Raw genomic sequence first — 22,262 nt, 5'->3', positions numbered from 1 at the left:
TGGGAGTCACTGAGTCAGGTCCCAAGTGCAGAAAACTCTGCATAACATGGGAATATGACATGAAAAGGAAGAGGGCTACCAGGGAAATGCATTTGTATTCCAAAGGCACAGCCAGGAAGGCAGAGTGGATCAGAAAATGGCCATGCAGTAGAAAGGCATCACTCAAGGAAAAAGGAAGTGAGTAGGTTGTCATGATGGAACTGGAAGAGACAGCTCTCTCAGGGGCTGTATGGAATATGTTTGTGAACGAGCAGGAAGCATAAAAATGCAATGCCGTGGACAAGAACTTGGATGACAAGTGAAGTGGCAGTGACAGGACAGATATGAGACTGAAAGTAGCTCTAGACTGCAAGGGAAGGAATTATAGAGAAAAAAACTATTGAAAGAAAAGTAGAACTTGTGACTGTGACTTGCTCATTGCACAAACTCTTTGCCTAAACTCACAGATGCTGGACATATGAAAAAAAACATTTTATGGTAGGCTTTTATTTCTTTAATCTGAAAACCAGTATTTGTATCACGGTGAAGGCAGCAGGTGAAGTACTCCAGTGCTGATCCTTGGCTGCTGAAATGTCTCACTCAGGCATGGGCAGCTACACATCCTCAAGGGGAAACGAGGCTGCTCTAATCTGTGACCAAGAAGTGTTCAGACTGTTTTTTGCCACCTCTCCATGTTCTTTTGAGCTGGTCTGCATACAGCTCTTCTCTTTAGCATAGTGATATTCCGCAGTAAGCATAAGATGCTCTTTAGGAGAAAGAAAAAATGGAACTACTGTTTAAGGAAATTAGGTTAAGGCAGAGAACACAGAAATGCCTTTTCATCTGATAGTTCAGACACCAGCAAAAGCTTCATGGCTGAACAGGTGGAACCAATTTGCAAAACACTTTTGAAATTGCTTGCTGTATGGTAAAGCGTTACTGGTGCCAGAACACTTCAGTAGAAATTTGAAGAACAGACTTGTTAAAATAATTTCACTCATATGTTATACACACACACACTCATATGAGAATGACAAACACTATTTTATGTGGAACAGTAAAAGGAGGGGAAAAGTAAATGCAGAAAGATCAGGAGTCTCCATGAGGCCTAAACCTCCAGAATTTTGTGCTGACTGCAAGCCACTGAGGGGAGGGTGGGATACAGAGCACTGCTAAAACTCCTCACACTCCAGAAGTTTCAGCAGCTAGGGTGTGGAAAAGATTGGTTGGATCATGCTGCTATTAAAGCAGCATCAATGATGTATTTTTGCCTGTACAGAGATTCATTCCCTGAAGATTATCCCAGTACCTCCATATAAATTGTGCCTTGGATGCCATCACATAGAGCAGGAACTGTGCTCTAAGAAATGCTGCAGTTGGAGACAATAAGGTGCATTAAATGGGGGAGGTTCATTCCTGCCTCTCTGACAGTCATTCATCCAGCAAGAAAATGGGAGGGGTGAGGGAAAACCTGGAAAGGATGCAATTTCTCCATTTCCCTGTAATAAGAAATTGTTCTCATCAGTTTCTGCAGGCATTCCTGAAGTTAATGACTGTCATTTCCACCACCTACCTGTGAAGAAGACAGAAAATTGGACTTTTCAGTGAAGGAGGAAAGGCCCCTCCACTTCACTTTGGGGTGTCTGCACAACAGGGGTATCCTTCACCATCAGACATTAAAAAAGTTATTGCTTAAATCCCTATTAAATAGAGCTGTCTGCAGATATAGGTACAAGCTCAGTGACAGCATTCCCAGTCAGGATAGCACTCTGGAAGAGTAGGAGAGGTGACCAGGAATAAGCAATCCAGTTTCCAATAGTATAGGTCAGCAGAAATTTGAGGCAAGGTGAAGGGATGGTGCTTTCTAAGGAATGGCTTGTTTGGGTTTTCACATCATTCCTGTAAACACAAGCAGTGTGGCCTTATGGAACTGTAAACCTACAGCTGTATTTCAGACACTAAAGAAAGTGGTGCAGATAGAAAATAATGAAAATCTGCTGCCAGATTAGAATTATGTGAAGTTTGCTTTGTTCAGTTTTTTCTTTAGTACTTTAAATCACTGTACTTAGTATTAAAACATATCAGTTCAAGCAGCTATTAATATCCTCTGAGATTTTAAAGCAATTACATTTAAAAAAGGGATTGCAGAAGATGTATAAACAGGAATGATGTTTTAAAGAAATTAAACAAAGATCTTAATTGCAAATCCAGACATCTGGCTGAGAACGGGAAAAAACCTTTTCTAAATAAAGCCTTAGTGACACGAAGAAGTAATAATCTGACATTTTATTTCATGAATTACATTTTCATTCCTAACTGCTAAATACTTGTCTGATGTTCATTTGCTGCCACATTTAGGGCTGTAATTTCCCCCAGAAAAATGGAGTGTGTTCAATGAGATGCATTGCTTATTATGGATCTGGGACAACAGCACCAGGACTAACATGGACTATGATCCTAGCACAGGCTGTGGCCATATCCTGATAGATTCCTTCCAGTAATTTGTAATAAATAATGACAATTAGCATTTGCAACTCCAAAGTAGGCTGAGAACAGTCCTGGTCTCTTTTCTGGTCAGATATTTTTACACAGAAATCCACGATAAGGAAGTATTTCACTGTAAATGGAATTTCCCAAGTTTTTTTACTTCCATAACTCTAGATAAAAATTGAATCCTGCTCAGTTCTCTTCCACTCCTTCCTTATAAATTCCTAAACAATATGTATCACTTACTTGGGTTCAGATCTTGTTATGACCCCAAATTTAAGACCATGTTCTTTTTTGTTCTATTAGCCAGAATCTTCAAGGAGGTTTGGGTGAAAGGTGCAGCTTGCATTACATTCAGAGGAAAATTTGGCTGATTGCTTGGCTTGGCATTGCAAAATGCTGATTTTACAGCACAGGGACAGCTTGGCAGATGCCCCAATACTCCTTCCCTCAATATTTATCTCGTTTTTCATAAGATTTCTTCTCAGTTGTATTTTCCCAATGATTATTTCTATGTTTGAGGATCCTGCAGGCCTTATTTACTCTGACATTATAGTCTGCAACAAAACTCGAGTGCAAAGATGTGCTGAAACAAATGAGGCAAGTGATGAGGATCACGAGGCACAAAGACACTAATAACATAAACATTTATATCACTGGCACAAATACTTTCCTGACCTTAATTCTTACAGAATGGCTTCACTTTCTGACATGCTGCAGCAATTCTTTAGTTTGTAGGTCAGGAAGCTCAGGTAAAATTGAGGATGAGAAGATGGAGGCCCATTCTTTCTAACCTTTGTGTTCAGTAAATAGCAATAGATCAAATATTAAAAGCTACTCAGAATAAAGAGTAGAACACACTGCTGTGAAATGAGTGCCTTTCAAGAAAAAGAGGTAGCCAGCCATATACAATTTGCAATGCAAAAACTGTGGAATTGGACAAAGAAGTTAATCTGATTTGTTTTCTCAGCTCAAACCGTAATGCAATATCAAATAAGAGTATGGCAATTATTTAACCTGTTGGATGAGTAATACACCTCATTCTACATAGTTAAAGCTTAAACCTGATTCAAAAACATGTTCCTGAATTTCCTGAACAAAACCCAGGAATTTTAAAAAAATATTCTTTGGGTTTATCAAAGTTTTCCCTCGTTTGAAAGAAAGTCCCTTCAAAATCACTGATACTATTTCTTGCTGTTCTTGTAATAGTACATTCTAGCTTGTAAATTACATCTTCTATTACTTTCAACATTTTTTAGGCTACTAAATAAATGCTTTCTCAGCCAGAAATATGAATTACCATAGTGCTTACTTTTGACTATAGAAGAATAGAAATAAGAGCCTCAAAGTTGTCTGCATGAGTGCTCTGATTCTTTCCTCAGTTACTGGTGGGTGTCTGCTGAATTTTCCAATCCAGAACCTCATCTTGTGTAAGTGAATTCAATGAGAGATTTACTGTTGATTCCTAAGGGTTCTGTTGATGTCCATAATGAAAAGTAAACCAGAAATTGTTCTTTCTCTGAGCTGGGCTAGCCAGGACAAGAAGGTGAAATTACAGCCTCATTGGAGTCCTATTTCCAGTCCTGTAAGAAAAGAAAAAGGTGACCAGGCAAACAAGAGCAGCTGTAACCACCAATATCTCTATTTATAATATAACTAATAATAAATCTAAAAGCTTATCCTCCACCCCAGTCTCAACACAACTAATTCCTAGCCCTCTACAAAATTTAATTCTGCAGAAACCAAGCTAAGGTGTAGCTATGTTGTAAGGCAATCCCCTCACACCTCTGTGTTTGCAAGAGACGTGTCCTTCCTGCTGAACTAGAAATAATTCATGACTGCACACAGCGTTAGAAATTCCAAAGTTCAAGCATATACTTAGGAGAGTTAGAAGCCTGGCAGACAAGGTGAATTCAGATTTTTTTATAATGGTTAAATGACTGTGAAGTTTTCTTTACTTGAAAGACCAAGCACAGCCAAACTTGTAGAATAACATATGGGCAATGACATTCTTTGTCGCAGGTTTCACATTAACATTTAATAAAGGGGAAAAAAAAAATCAGCTAATAGTCCTGCATTTCTTGTCTCCTTTACACCATACATCACACAGACAAAAGCTAGAGTGAAAGAAAATAAAGGCTGCAAAATTAACTACAGGGGGAAAAATGGAATTACGATTACCTGTATTTGAAGTTATCCTTCCCCTGTGTATATTAATTATTCTACAGTCTAATTACACCATCACATATTAATTTCTTCTCTAGACTCCAGACTCAGTCATGCACAGAATGGATGGTGCTCGCTGCCTAAGGATTTTTCAACATTTGGTTCAGTGCACTGCCCCAGGCCTCACATAGATTCAAACCTTGCTCTGAAAACAAAATTTTTTCACTCCCACATGGACTTTTTTACCTACATTGCAATATCAAAGTGCCCTACCAATGTTAATTAAAGTAGTTCCTACCACTTTTGTGAGTTAAATGGCCTTTATGGCTTCCTATTTCCAAAGGGAAGTTGAGCCACAGCAACTTCTGCCTGTGGCAAGGAGTGCAGAAAATGTCAGCCAAAATGGTTTAAGTCAGGTGATGTCATGAGTTGCTAGTTAGAGGATCTAAGGATAGAAAACACCAGCAAATTTGTAAGTGAAATTGTGCTCTGCATTCTCTAACATATTTCCATCCTTTTTTTACATTTTCTTCCAGCATTCCAGGGTACATCAATGTAAGAACCCTTTGGAGCAGAATTTTAAGAGTAATTATGTAGTGCCTGCTTATAAAGTATTGGAGTAATGGGATCAATGCCTAAAGCTGCTGTAGCTTGTTTATTTGTGAGCTGTGATCTCACAAACTGAACAGGGTCATTTTAGGCAAATCTTCAGAGTAACTTCAGGAGACGTTTCCAAGGAAATTTGAGATGCCACGGGGGATTGGAGGAGCATGCTCACTCCTCAGTGAATTTTGCACAGAGCTGTACCTTCCATCTGCTGAGCATCTCCAGCTCCCCGTGAATTTTCCAAGAGAAAACGTTCAGAACATCACTTTCCTTTTCCTACTGGGCTTGTGGTGGTGACATCTCCACACAGATCACAAAGACCCCAGATTTTTGTGCCACAGAGCGTGCCACGTGCTACAGCAACCCAAATAAACGAATGTACTAATCTGTCTGACATGCTTTGCCAGGCAGGAAGGCATTTCCCTGTGCATTTAAAGGTGTGCTAATGGAGCTGTGAGGACACACCCTGCTGCCTGCTGGAGATGACAGTAGCGATCACAGCTTTTTTTACAGAAGCAGAATGTATTTAAAACAATTCAGAACAAAGTTCACAAACCCCCAAGGTTCAATAGACACTTCCAGAAGTGAGTATGTGTACAAGAGGTGGTGCAAGTTAGGAGCTGGGTGCATTCTGAGTGTGACATTCACTTTCCAGGGGTCAATTACTGTTTCCTTTGCATTCCCATCACCTAGATCGAGGCAATAGGATTGCACAAGGCTTCTGTGAAGCTTCATATAAAGAAAATGCTTTAAAATGGCAGAGGGAAAAGTACTCTATTAATGTAATAAATACTGAAAACTGCAAGATGCTGTTGATGGTTGCATTCTTATTCCTTGGGTAAGAATGATGAGTTTGTTCATTTTCCTTGGATTGTTTATATTTCTCACAATATGTATGAGACACACGTTTTACCCATGAAGGATCTTGGATATTTATTTACTGTGAGACATTTTATTTCTCTGTTTTAAAGGCATGGTGCATATATTTAGCTGCATGGAAATTTATTATTTTACTGAGGTGCCTAAAGCCTTAGGTATTTGAAGTTGTAGGGTAAAATTTATGGTGTTATTTGTAAAATAGCTTAATAATAAGTAAACTAAAGACTTCTAACATTCTCTGCCTTGAATCTAGAGCAAACAAAACTTAGTTTTCCTGGATTTTAAACTTAAATCTACCTCCATGGTCTTACCATAAATCTCACCTACATTATTAATAACACTGGCCTGAATTAGTAGGATGAAAGCAGTTGTACAGCTTATCTCCTATTCTACAGTTGTTAAATTGTAAAATCAGGACACTTCGGTTAAGATTAATGCTGCTAAAATGCCCACTGCATTTAATTCTGGGACATATCAGGTCAATGGGATACATCAGACCAAAGACAGTAAATAGTTTTAGCAAAATATGATTTCAAGGTCAGATATATGTGTTGCTCAGTTTATTGCTGGTTTTATTTTTGCCAGGCTGGAAGAACAAGAAATTCATGTCCAGGACCCCTCTCCCCAAAGTCTGGGTGTTGCAGTTGTGTAATATAGAGCATGTATACACTAACAACCTGCAGGAGTCAGGATTAAGTTACAACACCTGGAAAAAGTTACAATTCCTACAACATCCAATAAATCCAGACAGTCTTCTGATGATGGGTAAAAAGAAAAGCACTTGAGAATTTTCAGGCAAAAATTAAAGATGTCTCAACCATCCCTGCAATCCATCTCTCCCAAGAGAGTTTATCCTCCACCTCTGATTTTTAAACTAAAATTACTTCTCAGGAATATTCTTTGGTATCAGTGATAACTTGAGGTGATTCTGACCTCCTGCACTTCTGTCTCCTCTTTGGAAAGGTATATTTAACTCCAAAAATTTAAATGAATAGCTTTGAACTTTCCTTATTGAGAAACACACAAGAATCATTCCAAGATGAGAGGTGATCCAGCCAACAAAGGTTAGAGCCTGCAATTAGGGAAGCTGTTTTCTGGTAACTCTAATGCAGCTCCTGTGCATGATTTAGCTCCTTAAAGAGCTTTATGGGCTGAGCAGGACCAGCTCTACCTACACTTAAATCTCTGGATCAGTCTGAACACGAGTCACAGCTTTGTGCTTAGAACATTAAAGCAATCCTCTATGTGGAAGACAGAGGAAAAAAAAAATCCCTTCCTTCTAAAAGGAACTTTTAATTTTTAAGTTTTAAGGGGTGGAGTTTTAATTTTATTCCAGTTCTGTGTTAACTCAGGAGTTCTCAGGCATGTGTTTTCTTGCTGATTATTTAATGACCATCCCATGGACTAATAGCATGATCTAAGAGCTGGATATCTAATCCCATAGGGGGATTTGATAATGCAGATGTCAATGACCTGGCAGAGTATTTATGGTTTCCAATAATGGATCAGGGCTCAAGTGTGTGTGCCAAAGGCTCTCTGGGTTTTATGGCACAGCAAATTTTCTGCCTGTTCCTTGATCTGTGTGTGTCTGATCCCAAGTGTGCAGCTTTTCTGTGGAAACAGAACAGTTCTTGTTGCTCTTACAATGGAACTCTGCAAATAAAACATTTCAAGAATTTTAAAAAATATTTTTATATATAAAAAAAAAAAAAAGAAAAAGCAATAATGTAAAAAAAGCCATAACTTCTGTATTGATCAGAAAACAAGATGTCCCCACCTAGGAAAACCCAGATGACATTTTAAGTGACCAACAATTTTTTTTTTCATATGCTATTTTATATGCTGTAATTCATGTCTATAAGGTTTGAATCAGTTATATCTTCTAAAACAACATATCAAAACCCTACCCGTTTCAAAATACACTCTTTTGGGACCACTCCTGCATTTCATTGAAAGATTATACAATATATATTTAAATGCAGCAGGGTTTTTGGTCTTCCAAGTGTTATATTTTGCATTATTTGTTGTACCTGAAATGATTTATCACAGGTTCATTTACCTACAGCTTTACAAAGAAGCTATTGGACTACTGAATCCTATTTTTCTAGTACACCAAGGGACCTGACTTTTGTAGGTGTTCTTAAATTTAATTTTCCTGTCACGATACAAAGGCATTGCAGAAGAAAAATCGGTATATAGCAGAGAAATCTAGAAACAGTGACCTTTCCCTTGTTACAAAAGCTGAAGTCTGTGACTGAGCTCTTCTCTTTAATCAGCTGAACAGAAAAAGATGAGATATGAACAAGTGGAAAATAGGAAAGACCAAACTGGATTTCCAGAAGCTGGGATATGCACCCAGAAGGCATTGCTGCAAACACGACTGAGAACTGCAGAACTAATGTAGGCTGTTAGCAGATCTGCAAAACGTATGTGCAAATCCTATTTTTGGATTAAATGAGTCATGTTAGCTACACACAAGCCAAGTAACTCTCTGGGTACAATGCAAACATGTCCTTCAAAGTATGTTGGGATAGGCATTATTAGTTTTAATTTTTTTATAAACAGGCAAATAATCTGCTGGTAGAACTGACACAAGATTTGGTCAGGCTTCTACCAGCCAGCTCAGTGAGTGCCACAGCAATTCAGAATTTAATTAATTATCTTTCTCCACCAGACAGGAAAGAATGAGGCGACATTGCCCAAATAATATTAGTCAGGAGGAAACAACTCTCTCCCACCTGGAAGGTTCAGTCCTTCACAGGAGGATCTGCTCCCTGTGTCAGCCCTTTGCCTTTTCTATACTGAACTTGAAATTGCATAAGAGATGAAAGAAACTGCCTCTGAAGGTTACATGTCTTCCTCAAGATTCCTCTCCAGTAGACCTAAAAACTTAAATACTGGCTGGAGATTAGTAGTTGAGGTGTCTACAACAGCTCTGTAATTACTTTTTCATTCAAAAATTTCCACTTGTCTCTTGGGCGTAGTAATAATAATAATTCATCATGTTTCAATTTCTTTGATGTCCTACCTCTACAAATGTGCCTCCCTCAGTCATTATCCTGCTATGGAGAACAAAACCAGAGGGAAGACAAGCAGGTGTGTATTGGATGGACAGTGTGTGATTCTGGGGCTTAACTGATGGAGAACAAGGTAGAAACCATCAGCTTTAGTCCTCACAAAGAGACATTTATTGGAATCTGGCTCTCCTTTCTTTAGCAGGTAACTGGCCCTGATTCCCTGAGAAGGCTGACCTGGAACAGAGGCTGGATGGACTTAAAGAATAAAGCAGGGATTGATTCAAAGGATCTCCTCCATGGATGCACCTTGGGCAGCACCAGAGCCCAGCCAGGGCTGTCCCCAAGATGAACCCAAATGGTCCCAAAATGCACGAGCGCTCCCGGGGTCTCTCCCTGGGATCAGCTCTGCTCCATGTGCACATTGCAGTTCAGTGTCCAATTCCAGCTCAGCCCCTGCACTCCCATCCTGCTTGTTTTTCTCTCTGCAGCCCACGGGGTTTGTGCTCCTGGGCTGAGATTTGGATCATTTGTCCTTGGTGCCCAGCTGGAGCAGGAATTGTTTTGTCTCCCTGCTCTGTGCACAGAGCTCACCATCCCCTAAGATGAAGCCCAGACCCACACACTAAAGCAGCACAGAATCTGAAAAATATAAAAGCTAAAACCTCAGCAGCATCAGCCCAGTTTTAAACTGTTTCAGATACAGCTGACTAACAGGATTGACTCAGCTTTGTGCTAGCATTCCACCATAAACCAACATGAACCCCATCAAAATTAACTTTAAGACTTCCTGGCAACAAGAAATTGCAGTTTCTGTACTGGCAGAGATATTTGGATCAGTTAAATTCAGAAGTGATCACAAATCCTCAGCCTATCAATTTCCTAAACTTACCCCTACTTCCAGTTTTATTCATGTCACAGTGAGTAATTTTCACTCCGCAGCAAACAGAGTCCTGCAGAGTGGCAGAGAAGGCGCCACTGAAGTGGTGCAGGTTTAAAGAAGGCAAGGCAAGCTTGAGAGCTGGTTCAAGTGAAAGAAAATGGCTTTTTCTCTTAGTTGCAGCAGGGAATTGAAGACTGTGGGGACCTAACCACCACCACACAACGGAGTGTTCCTGGAGTGTTTTGGCAGGTCCTGGCAGGGAGCTGTGGCCAGCGTTGGGATTTCTGAGAGTGCCTTTGGAGAACAGACAGCAGGGAAGGGCTTTGGAGCATGACTGGGGTTAAAACTGGTGTTAGGATTAGGGCTGCAGCACCTAGAAGCTGTGTTTGGTGTTAAACACCAGACAAACAGCAAGATTAGGGAAGAAGCCATTGCTTCTTATATTTTGCTGTAGCAGAGGATCATGTTCTCTGATATGATATTAGGAATAAACATAAGGATAAGGGACAGGCTAAAGAACTGGGATTTACAAAACCTGCTCCAAAGCATCTGTGAGCCAGACTCCTCATGCTACCAGCTGTCTTCACCGTGTGTGCTTTATGGTATCTCACCTTTCTTTCTCCAGGAATAATCCTTGAGTCCTGCTCTTTTCATTATAACTCAGTCCTTCTGAGCAGGTTTTGTAAATCCTAGTTTCTCTAGCCTGTACCTTACCCTTATCTTTATTCCTAATACAATATCAGAGAACATGATTGATCACCACATACAGAACCCACAACAATACAGCGTTTTTGTTCTGTGAATTAGTGTTGAGCCATTAAATAGTATCCTTAGTCAGTCCTTTGCCAGGATATGTTGGAAGTTCCCAACAAAAATAAATGCTGCTTCTTGCCAGTTCTGCCACCTCCACATCCCTAACCATATTTTCAGGATGAAGAGGAAGCTGTTTGGTTTTTTTCCTCCAAGAGGATTCACAGGCTACTTTAATAAAAGCACAGGTGATGTGTTGTAGGGAAAATTTTAGCAATTACAGTCTGTCTGTCTGAAATCCCCTGCTGAAGCTGCTCACTCTCCAGCACAGCATTGCAGTCTTTTCTTCACAGACCACAAGGGTATTTTATTTTGCAGAGAATGATGCAATTCCAATTTATTACTGTGATTTGTGATAAAATTCACAGTGTGTATGGGAGATTAATGTGAGTTAACTATACCATTCCAATTAATTGTTGGCTTTGTGGATTTAGGCAATAGGTTAAAGGTTCATCAGCTTGACCAGAAAGAAGCTTTATCCTCTCACTGTTTCTTTATGATTGAATCTCTATTGAATAATCAATAAAGGATCTCATTTGTTAAAGCATTTTTTAGCCTGTGATAGAATATGAGAGTAAACCCAAGAAATATATAGATGCTGCCATTATATTTTCAGGCTAAAGTTTTGGAAATGAAAACATGAATATATTTTTTTCATAAAGCAGGCATAAATCACATAGGAAAAAAGCAAATAGAATTAAACAGGTTTTCATAAATTTGATACACAGAAATTAAAATTTTCAGTTAGAGTTTTGTCTGCCCAAACCCAGGTTGGCAATTCTGTGTTTTGTGAAATATTGCAATGAGCAGAATTCATGAGCAGAACTTAGCACTGGTTTTCTAGACCTTACTCTCTTTCAGAAAATCACCACACATATTTGCTACCTGGTGACTGGAATCTGAATTTCCCTGAGAAATACCAAGACACTACATTAAACATCATTAAAAAGCATTTTTACTTTTCCAAACCCCAAGAAATCAACTATGCAAAACCCAAACATGGGAAGAATCAGAGCACTTGGAGATATTTGAACACTCATGAGAAAACACCCTCAAAAGAGTCGTGTACATTTATTATTCCTGATGTGGCCTGCAATCAGAACATCAGTCAGGAGTCATTCTGTCACAGCATTTACTGCCAAAAACAAAATGTTTACCTATAGCTAACAGCTAGAGAGATAGCACTGGCGTATTTAAATGACTTCTGTGAGTATTCACTACAGTAGCTTAATTTCTTTGTTGTTTTTAACTTTGACCACAGCAATGGATTGCACCAGATCAGCAGCTGAAATGAGGTATGTTAAAAATACCAAGCAGGTGCTGCAAAGCCAACCAGCAATTTTGTTTACTGCCTTGCCCCTGCTAGTCCTTGGCTCAGCTGTGTGATTCACACCAGTTTATCCCATCCTAACAAATTCCTTGCATTTAGTTCCCCACTTTCAGAATCTTCTGAAAAGAAAGGAAAAAAAATATCCTTCCCTGAATGTCTTTTTAATTCTTTATAGGGGACACCTGATCAATTCTCAGTGGGCTCTGCTAACAGCAGGTGCAGTTATCCAGCTCCTTCCTTCCTTGCCTTTGGAGGATTTCTGTAACAAATATAGAACAGACTCATTTAAAGCTATAACACCCTTATTTTTAGCCATAAAAACTAATTACTTAAGCACATGCTATATCATATAATATATTCAGCACATGCTGAATCATATAATTCCTACACGATTCCCAGTAGCACCACTCCATGCATTTACACACCCACAACCTGAGAATTTTGCAAAGGAAAAGGGAAAAATCAGTGTTTTCTATGTATTTTGTCTCACCCTAACCTGAGGTTTGTGGAACAGCTGCTTGTTCTCTCCTGATTTGACCTCCCACCTCTACACTTACAACGTCACAGCCACCAAAAATTCAGTGTGGTGGGAAAAGGAAAAGGAAAATTACTTGTTATTGACAGCTAGCAGAGACCAGACTGGAATAAAATTGGCGTGAGGAGGGAAAAGATGCATTGTAACATTTCTGGGTAGATAAATGATGGTCTGAGGGTGAAAGCCACGTTGGGCACTTGTTGTGCAGTCACTGATTTCTCAATCCATATTTTGTAATTAGACTGTCAAAATAAATGTGATCTACCTTTTACTGTGACAAACTCCAGTTATAAGAGAAGCCTTGGGGCTGTGGGTGGGGTGTGGTGTGTACCAGTCACTGCCCTCTGACAGCTCTGAACCCTCTTCTAGTCCTGAAGAATTGATGAATTTGACCTCAGCAAGTCAGAGCACACACCCTCCACCCTGTGGGACAGAAAGCAGGAGGACATTTGGAGAGACAAAATGCAATAACACTGCAGTCCTTGAGCCAAGCTCCCTCCAGCACTGAGACTGTCAGCAGAGCCAGCAGTGGAACCGAACAGAAACACTAAAAAGGATCTCTAAAGAGCTGACACCTGGATACAGTCACCTGAAATAAACTCACTGCTGTGACTGACATCCAGGCAGAGCAGCTGCCAAAGTCACCTCTGGGGCAGCCAGACTTTGTGATTCTGTTGCTCCCCTGGACATCAGGGGATGCCAAATAATCACCTGGTCCCATTTGTCAGCTGGAGGAGGAGCAGGGCTTTCTGAAGCTCTTGGTGCCATTATATGGGTGTGTATATATATTATATGGGTATATATATATGTATGCAGGGACCCCCAATGTCTGGGAATGATTGGCATCTGACCCCATTGATTCAGAATGCTGAACAATTGCCTTATTAACCTATATTACGTTGTGCTATACCTGGATACAGTCACCTGAAATAAACTCACTGCTGTGACTGACATCCAGGCAGAGCAGCTGCCAAAGTCACCTCTGGGGCAGCCAGACTTTGTGATTCTGTTGCTCCCCTGGACATCAGGGGATGCCAAATAATCACCTGGTCCCATTTGTCAGCTGGAGGAGGAGCAGGGCTTTCTGAAGCTCTTGGTGCCATTATATGGGTGTGTATATATATTATATGGGTATATATATATATGTATGCAGGGACCCCCAATGTCTGGGAATGATTGGCATCTGACCCCATTGATTCAGAATGCTGAACAATTGCTTTATTAACCTATATTACATTGTGCTATTCTATGTTAAAGAGATACTATACTAAAAGATACTAAAGAGAAACCAGTGAGTGTCTCCAGACAGTCAGGACACAGCTTTGAGTGATTGGTTAATTAACACAAACAACCATCACCAGCATCCAATTACCAAATCCCTTCAGGTGAACAACCTTCCTAACACATTCCACCTGTGCAAAAACAACAGGAGCAGCGAGTAGAGTTAAGAATTCTCTTCTCTTCTTCTCCCTGTGCTTCTCCAGGAAAAAAAAAACCTGGGAGAGAGAATTATCTCTGTTCAGAGAACGTGAATGCCACAGTGCCATGGCAGAGCATCTCCAGCCTGCTGCTGCTGGGGAGCACTGGGGCAGGGCTGGAGGTGTCCCTTTTAGGCAGCACCAGGCTCCCCAGTCCCCAAGGCTGCTCCTCAGTTTTGTTCTTTCCCTTCACCTTATTTTCCCTCTGCTGACAGCAGCAGTGCAACACAGGGCTAGCTCCTGGCCTTGTGATAAAACCAAATTCCAGAAGAATAAAGGCGGCTCTGGGAAGATTGCAGAGGGCTCAGAGATGGCCAAAATGGCTGTGACAGCTGCAGGAGAAGAGCAAAGCAGGTCCTGTGAGTCAAGGTGCTATTTTCTGTACACTGATATGGCAGTTTCCTTCACAGTTTGCTGACACCTGCCCTGTTTGTACACTCTGATTTTGGGTCATTCACATAGCTCGCTAGGCTATGTGAAAATTGTGCAAAACTAGACTCTAGCTTAAAAACTCCCCTTAGAAAATATAGCTGAATATATTTTTTGCTATCTTCCTGTACTACTGAAATTTTTAAGAGGCAGTGGTACTAATTCTTTGGGGCAAACATGATTTTTTTTTGCCTATGCACTAGAAGCAAGATGACAGGCTCAGACACCTTCAGAGAAGAAATAAGAAATATTCTCAGAGTTCTATATTAAATTGAATAATACTGCAGAAGAAAAAAGCAAAATACTTCACAAGAAAAAAGTAGGTTTAGTACACTCTGGTTAACAAACAAAGCAGGAATTTTCTGCTGTGACATGAAATATATCCACAAACCAAAATTTTATTTTAAATGGTGAAGGGAACAGAGGAGTTGATTCTGTGATGGTCATTATGTGACCTTGGGGAGACCAACCTGATCCACGTCCTGATGGGTGCACAAGTGGCTAAAATTTATGTTTGGATGAAGCTGTATAACTATGGGGAAAGGTAATACCTGTAACCATACAGGGCAGATTTATTGTGTTTCCTCACATTCCCTAACTTTGAAAGTGAAAAGTCTAGCAATGACTTTATGAACGTAGCACTAAATGATCCATAAAGAAACTGCACTTAGAGCAGAATGTATGGTCCTCCACACCCATAGCTGAAAGTCAAAGCTGTGCATCAAGCAGGGGGGAAACTTCCTGCTGGCATTTATTACTCTGCTCTGGAGCCCCATAAATCCTTTGCCATCCTTAGTGTCTGCTTGGCAAACGTGTTACCAAGAAATAAGGGGTCAGGGAAACAGCAGAAAGTGTTAACATTGAGGTTTGCCCAAAAAAAGGGGCAGGTGACATGGGGTGTGACAGGCTTCTCATTTGGATTGAATATTAACTCTGAATTGGTAAGGCTTTTATGGGAAGAGTCCCAAAGTACTTCAAGGTCTAGAACAGTCCTGCAGATACCCTGCTTGTCTTCTGCTAAAAACAATTAAAACAATGTTCTCATCTGGCATAATTCATTTTTGCTGATGTAAATCAATTTCCTTGCATTCATAACCCTTCTTGGGACTGATCTTCTGTTCCTCTCTTTTTCTAATGCTTTTTGTGGGCTTGCACTTCCTTTTTTCCCCCCACCCTCTGTAGCCTGCAATTTCCCAATTCCCTGAAAAGTCATTTTCTGTACAGCTGTGCTTTCCAGCCCTGTCTTCCACAGCTTGATGGTTCCTGGCATTCACTTTCTTAATTTTCTACTCTTGGCTTTCAGAGCTCTGTAAAAAGCCCAGCTCTGAGCAGGGCTTGAAACTTGACTGTACAATATTTGCCCAACTGTTCAATTCCTTTTCCAAGGCTATTTTGGTAGCTAAGAGAAACATTTAGGCTCTAATATGAGAAATGGCCATGAGTTTACCAAATTTTCTTGTCCCACAGTCTTTCTTTCATCCAAACAACCATCCTCCCCCATTTGCAGAATTTTGTTTGTGAATTTGTTTCCCCAAAATGTCTCTTCATGACCCATAGTTTTTCCTAGCCTTAAATGCTTAGGATTCATTGCAAGGGTCTTGACCAACTTTACTTGAAGCCAGCAGGAATTTCTGTCACCTCAAACACAAGTCAAATGTTGCAGTAACCCCTGTATATTCTAGTATATTCTTCAGAGAAATAGGACAATGAGGTCACCTTATTTCCCCCCATAAAGACAAGGAATTTGGTCATTGACTTCTGATTTAAAACCCTGCACTATGGCCTGAATTGGAAAGTATTTCTATTTCTCATCCAGGTAGTCTCATTGCACGTGATTTAAAAGAACCCACATGAGACAAGAGCATGAAAACCACAAGGGCATTTTTTGAACCTTTTTAACTTCTAAAACACAACAGTGTAAAACTGCAGAAATAGAGGAGCAGAGATGACAACATTTTATCTCTGTTATTCAATTAGCAAAGAAGTTTTAACTGGTATAACCAGGAGGAGACAATTTATAGGATGGCAAAGATGTGCTGTAGTCATAGTGAATTAAACTGGATGTGTACTTATGCATCCAGCAGGGATTTCAAAAAAGAAAAAAAAAAACTAATACACTTTACAGATATTTCAGAAGATAGAACCATTAAAAGGGAAGAGTTCAGCTCAGTCCCTGAGCTGGTGTGACAGGCCTGGTGAAGTATGCTAACCATGAATAAAAATAGAAAACTTATAAGCACATAAATGAACCAAAAGTCTCTTAAAACACATGCCCTACAGCACTTGCTTCCAGCAGTTTTGACACATTTGTCCATCAGCATGTGAATCAAACAGATTAGCTTGAGAAAATTTGTCTTACAGTGAAGAAAAACATTTAAAAAAACCCTAAAAAATCCCAAAAACCAACAGACCAACCAACAAAAAAAAAAAAAAAAAAAAAAAAAAAAACAAAAAAAAAAAAAAAAAAAAAAAAAAAAAACCAAAAAAACCCCACGAATAAAACCCACAAAAATAAAAAAAAAAAGAAAAGGAAAAATTTTCTTTGGAGTATCCTCCATTTCTTGCTATTATAGCATTGAAAAACTGTTTTTCATACAATTTGCCAGGTCTACCACTATTATTTCTATGTTAAAGTATCTCCAGTTGTCTGCCATGTTTGAGTGAAACATGTTAAGGGGGTGCTAAATAAACTTTTTCCTGTAATGCAAATATTACCAGGATAATATTTAGGTTTTTCAGAGTGGAAAAAAGGCTCTTAACCACATGAGCAGGACCAGGTGACCCACCATGGGTCCCTTCCAACCTTCTCCATTCTGTGTTATTGGTAAATTAACATGAATTTTTTCACCATATCTCACTGACCTCTTATCTCATATTGGTCAACAGCATAAAGCTAACAGAGATATTCTCCTCATGCCTCCCAAATAGCAGATGTTTTGAATGCAACAAGAAGCAATAACTCATAATATGTTACACATTACAAAACCCAAACCAAAACACAACTCCCTAACAGGATTGTTAAAAAATTAATCTCCTAAAAATAAGATACAGAAATTAATTATAGAAGAATTAATTTCATTACAGTATTTAGGGTTTCCTGCATTTCTAATCTTTCTGTCTCAGTTCAGCTGTGCTTCCACTGCACTTCAAATACTCCATTTGGACTTTCACAGGGCATGAAGCGTGGTACCTTTTATCTGGAGTACCTGGAAAATAAAAAGACATTGAAGGCAAAGAACAAGAGATACAGATGGACACTCACTGTAAATCTGTAACAGAGATACAGCATTGGCTTTGTGAGCTATGAAATATTTTCTAAAAAGCCCCACTTACTAATTTATGCTACTTTTATATATTAAAATGTAGTTATGCACACATGCACATAAAAATTATTATCTGATATTTTATTCATTTATTATACTGCAGTGAGTTGTCAAAATATCTTGCCACAGATCAGGAAAAACATCCCACAGTCTAATAAAAACAATGGCAAAGACATTTGGTCACAGAACTGAAGTGTTTGTCATCTGTGCTTGCCAACAGCAAATCCCACACCAGCTAAAGGCAGACAAACAGCCTTCTCTTCCACTGTGTTCTGGCAGCTGCCAAAAATCAAAATTGGACAGATCTTATGTGGAAAAAAAATTGGGGAGTTCAAGACAAATTTGAGGCATATGGTCACTGTATTACATATACTTATCTATCATTCCTCGTTTGACAGGGAAATATTATTTTTCCATCTTTTATGTTCTAGTTTTCCTGTACCAGTGCCTCTGACTGAGATTTTGAGGTCAAATGTGACCATTGCTCGCTGCAGGGTGAAGATTTTTTTTAATGATTAGGCCCTAATCCAGCTCCAATTAAAGTCAATGAAAAGACTCTAATAGCTACATTGAACTAGGCACAATGCCAGCTCTTCCAGACTTTGCAAAAGCCCCAAACAAAGGTGCTTATTGTACTGCAGATCCCACTTTTGCTAATCCAGCTATCTACATCCAGTGCAGTGGTAGCCAGATTTTTGCAGACTGCTGTAACCTTTCTGACAAGCACTGGCTGGCAAGAACAATGACCAGGTTCACTGGAAAACTACTGGAAAATAATATGAAAGAAAACATAAATCCCCATTTCAGCCCTTCCTGAATTTGAATTATTATGTTTGAATTCTTGGTAAGGAGCGCTTGTGAATCTCCATTTGCAAGCACTGGGTTAAAGTGATTTACAGCAGCAGAACAGTATTGGGAAGCAGAGGTGAAAGGGAAACTCAGTAAGAATAAAACCTGGAAAACAAAATAACCCAAAATTTTCAAGACCATCCCACCTCAGGATACAAGGAGCAAGAGAAAAAGTAGCCAGCCATGAGCCATCCTCAGCAGCACCCGACTCACTCACCAGGGCCCAGACACAAAGTGATGTCTTGTGAAGGCTGCCCTAGAGCAGAGGCTGGACGGAGTTACAGAATAAAGCAGGGATTGATTCAAAGGATCTCCTCCATGGATGCACCTTGGGCAGCACAAGAGCCCAGCCAGGGCTGCAGCCAAGATGAACCCAAATGGTCCCAAAATGCACGAGCGCTCCCGGGGTCTCTCCCTGGGATCAGCTCTGCTCCATGTGCACATTGCAGTTCAGTGTCCAATTCCAGCTCAGCCCCTGCACTCCCATCCTGCTTGTTTTTCTCTCTGCAGCCCACGGGGTTTGTGCTCCTGGGCTGAGATTTGGATCATTTGTCCTTGGTGCCCAGCTGGAGCAGGAATTGTTTTGTGTCCCTGCTCTGTGCACAGAGCTCACCATCCCCTGATATGAAGCCCAGACCCACACACTAAAGCAGCACAGAATCTGAAAAATAGAAAAGCTAAAACCTGAGGTATGAGAATGAAGCCAGCTCAGGGACCTCACTGCTCTAACTTTATAAAGAAACAAATAACATCATCTACATCTTTCTAAGTGTTAAGAGTTCTTCCAAACCTGCAGGTCCCAAAAGGCTCCTCCCTTCTAATGGTTAATTGAGGTTATATGCAGGGTGATTCCACCAGAACAGATTGTTCCTACGAATTCTATTTGTTAACAGATTGAAAAAGATAAAAAGAAACTTAGTTGGAGTTTCAGGTTTTGGTTCTGTTGTTTGTTCAGCTTTTTTTTCTTTTTTCCTAGGAAAAAAACCCAACCCAAACCCCCAACACTGAATTTCTTTGTGTATCTCTCAAATAAATTACTGCAGCACTTTAAATGTAGAGAGCAGAACTTTTTGTACGCCACGCCAACTGCTTTACAAAGTTTTAGAAGAGTAGGTGCTATATTAAGTCCACAGCACAGTGTTTGTTGTGCGTTTGCCAGGTCCAATTAAGCAAAATTTATCAAAGCTGGCAAGAATCAGCTTGTTTCATCTGCTCCTTGAAAGGCCTGATCCATATTTTCTGTGTGAGAGTTAATGGTTGGTCTGACTTAGAATACTGATCAGCACTTCAGGAAAGCAGTTAGAGATAGAGAAAGCTGAAGAGACCAGACTTGCCTGTGGAGTTTATTATTCTATATGCAAAATATTTCTGATAATACTCTTCGTTTTGTGCAGGTAAAACAGGATTAATTGGCAGGCAACACAAAAGTCTGGGTAAAAGCATCATGCGTGACATGGAATTGGCAAAATATTCCTTTTTTTTGTGTTAGTTGGAATCTGAGGTTTATCATCTCACTGGAATTCTGTAACTAAATCATCATAACATCAGTTCTGTAGCACATACCTCGTCTGAGAGACGCTCCACTTGCTTTCAACCCAGCCTTTTTATCTGTCCACTGGCTTTTGCTGATGGCTCTAAGAGAATGTTTAAGAGCCCACTGAGAGTTGTGGTGCTGGGCCAGCAGAGGACAGATTGGCAGAGCAGTCTCAGAAGGATCACAGGGTAAGTTATACTCCTCACACTGACAATTTCGGTATAGCCCACTCCACAGAAAACATTGCATGCCAGAGTGTGCAGTAATGGAAAGATATTGCGCTACAAAACATTTTGTGACAAGCTCTTATCATTGTAAAGCAGCATAAAACTTATGCTCTGTTATTCAAGCCACACAGTCTTCCAAAACCACTGACAGACACTCTTTTTACCTGCCTCCTTGCCCCTGGATTATGTTGTCTGCCACTAACACAGCTCAGTCCTTTAAATGGAAAACTGTAGGTCAGTGCTCTGACAGCCTGGTGAGGTTGATTTCTTCTGCCACTGCTCATGCAGAGGCCATCTGGGGACACTTCCCTTGCCATTCTGCCTTTAGGGAGAGCTCACTGATCGTCTGGAAGCAGATGGAAGTTTGTTGTCTCAAAAAGACAGTTTTTTGTGTTCTTAAGCTGCTTGCTAGCAGCTTGATTTCCATCATTAGTAGTGCTCCAAAATAAAGACCACGACTGATGTGACACAGTGAACATTCCCTTAAATCAATGCTGATTGTACTGAGAATTTACTGAGCTTTGTTATCAAAAAATCTAATTAATTTTGGGGCTGGGGAGGGGGGAAGAGGGGAAGTGACAGCAGTGATTTACAGTATGGCAAATTTGTTTATCTCTCGAAAAACAATCTCTGGAAGAAAACAAAATCTGATGGAGAAAAAGACCAAATTTGAACTTCACTGAAGCTGTTTTTGGTCAGCTGCTCCATATCTCACAGACAGATCATGCTAAAATTACTTGTTGAGATACCTGGGAGGACACAGCAGAGAACAAGACACCCCAAGTGAATTAAATTTAATTAATGTAGTATTTTATTGTACTTATGACTCAAAGAAACCACGTGAGATCATATCTAATACCACGTTGTGGCCTCCCTTTTTCACAATTTCTGACAGTAAATGAGAATGTACAGTTCCCTTTCCCATCAGTTCTTCCATGCTGGAGAGCTCATTTTGGAATTTCTATTCAATATTTAAGGTAAAGAATGGCCAACCATCCAAGAAAGGCCCCAGTCTATTCCTCCCACCCAAGTACACTTGACACAGGAGAACTGTTGTCTGATTGTTCCTTACTGCCCTAGATATAGTGGAGTCATTGAAATCCTCAAAATTAATCTTAATTCAGACTCAGATGTGACCAAATTTTAGATGCCTGGATTTAGATACATCTTAATTAGACCACTATGTATGAGTCACAAATTTTGTTATTTATAAAGACAAAATGGCTTTACTCAGGGCAAAATGGGTAATTTTCTTTCTCAGGAACTTTAAAAAATTAATTTCTCATTAATTTTCTGCTCAGCAATACACATTTCAAAACAAAAATGCTGCTATAATTTATCTTTTTCCCACTTATTTTTTACTTAATAACCTTTCTGATCTATATAATGATTCTTTTTCTTCTTTTACTCTATTCTGAGATAACTAGTAAACCCCCAGCATTTGCTATCAGACACATTCATTTCCTATCCACTGAGCCTACTTAATCAGCATACAGTCTGCTTTCAGTGGCAAATTGTAAAAATTGCATAATATCCACTGGAAAATACTGAAGTAACTGCAAAAAAAATAGTTTTATTAATAAAGTCAATAATAATGGAGTTAATTTAGATAGGATATGCTGTATTTGTGTCAAGTAAGCATTTTTGTTGCTTGTCCTTGAAAGGAACTGCAAGTGAAACAACAGAGCTTCAATTTTATACTAGATAAGAGTTGGAAATCCTCCTGCCTCCCC

Source organism: Pyrgilauda ruficollis, unplaced genomic scaffold, assembly GCF_017590135.1.
Source record: "Pyrgilauda ruficollis isolate IOZ18807 unplaced genomic scaffold, ASM1759013v1 scaffold66, whole genome shotgun sequence".
Classification (NCBI taxonomy): domain Eukaryota; kingdom Metazoa; phylum Chordata; class Aves; order Passeriformes; family Passeridae; genus Pyrgilauda; species Pyrgilauda ruficollis.
This window is presented reverse-complemented; position numbering follows the sequence as displayed.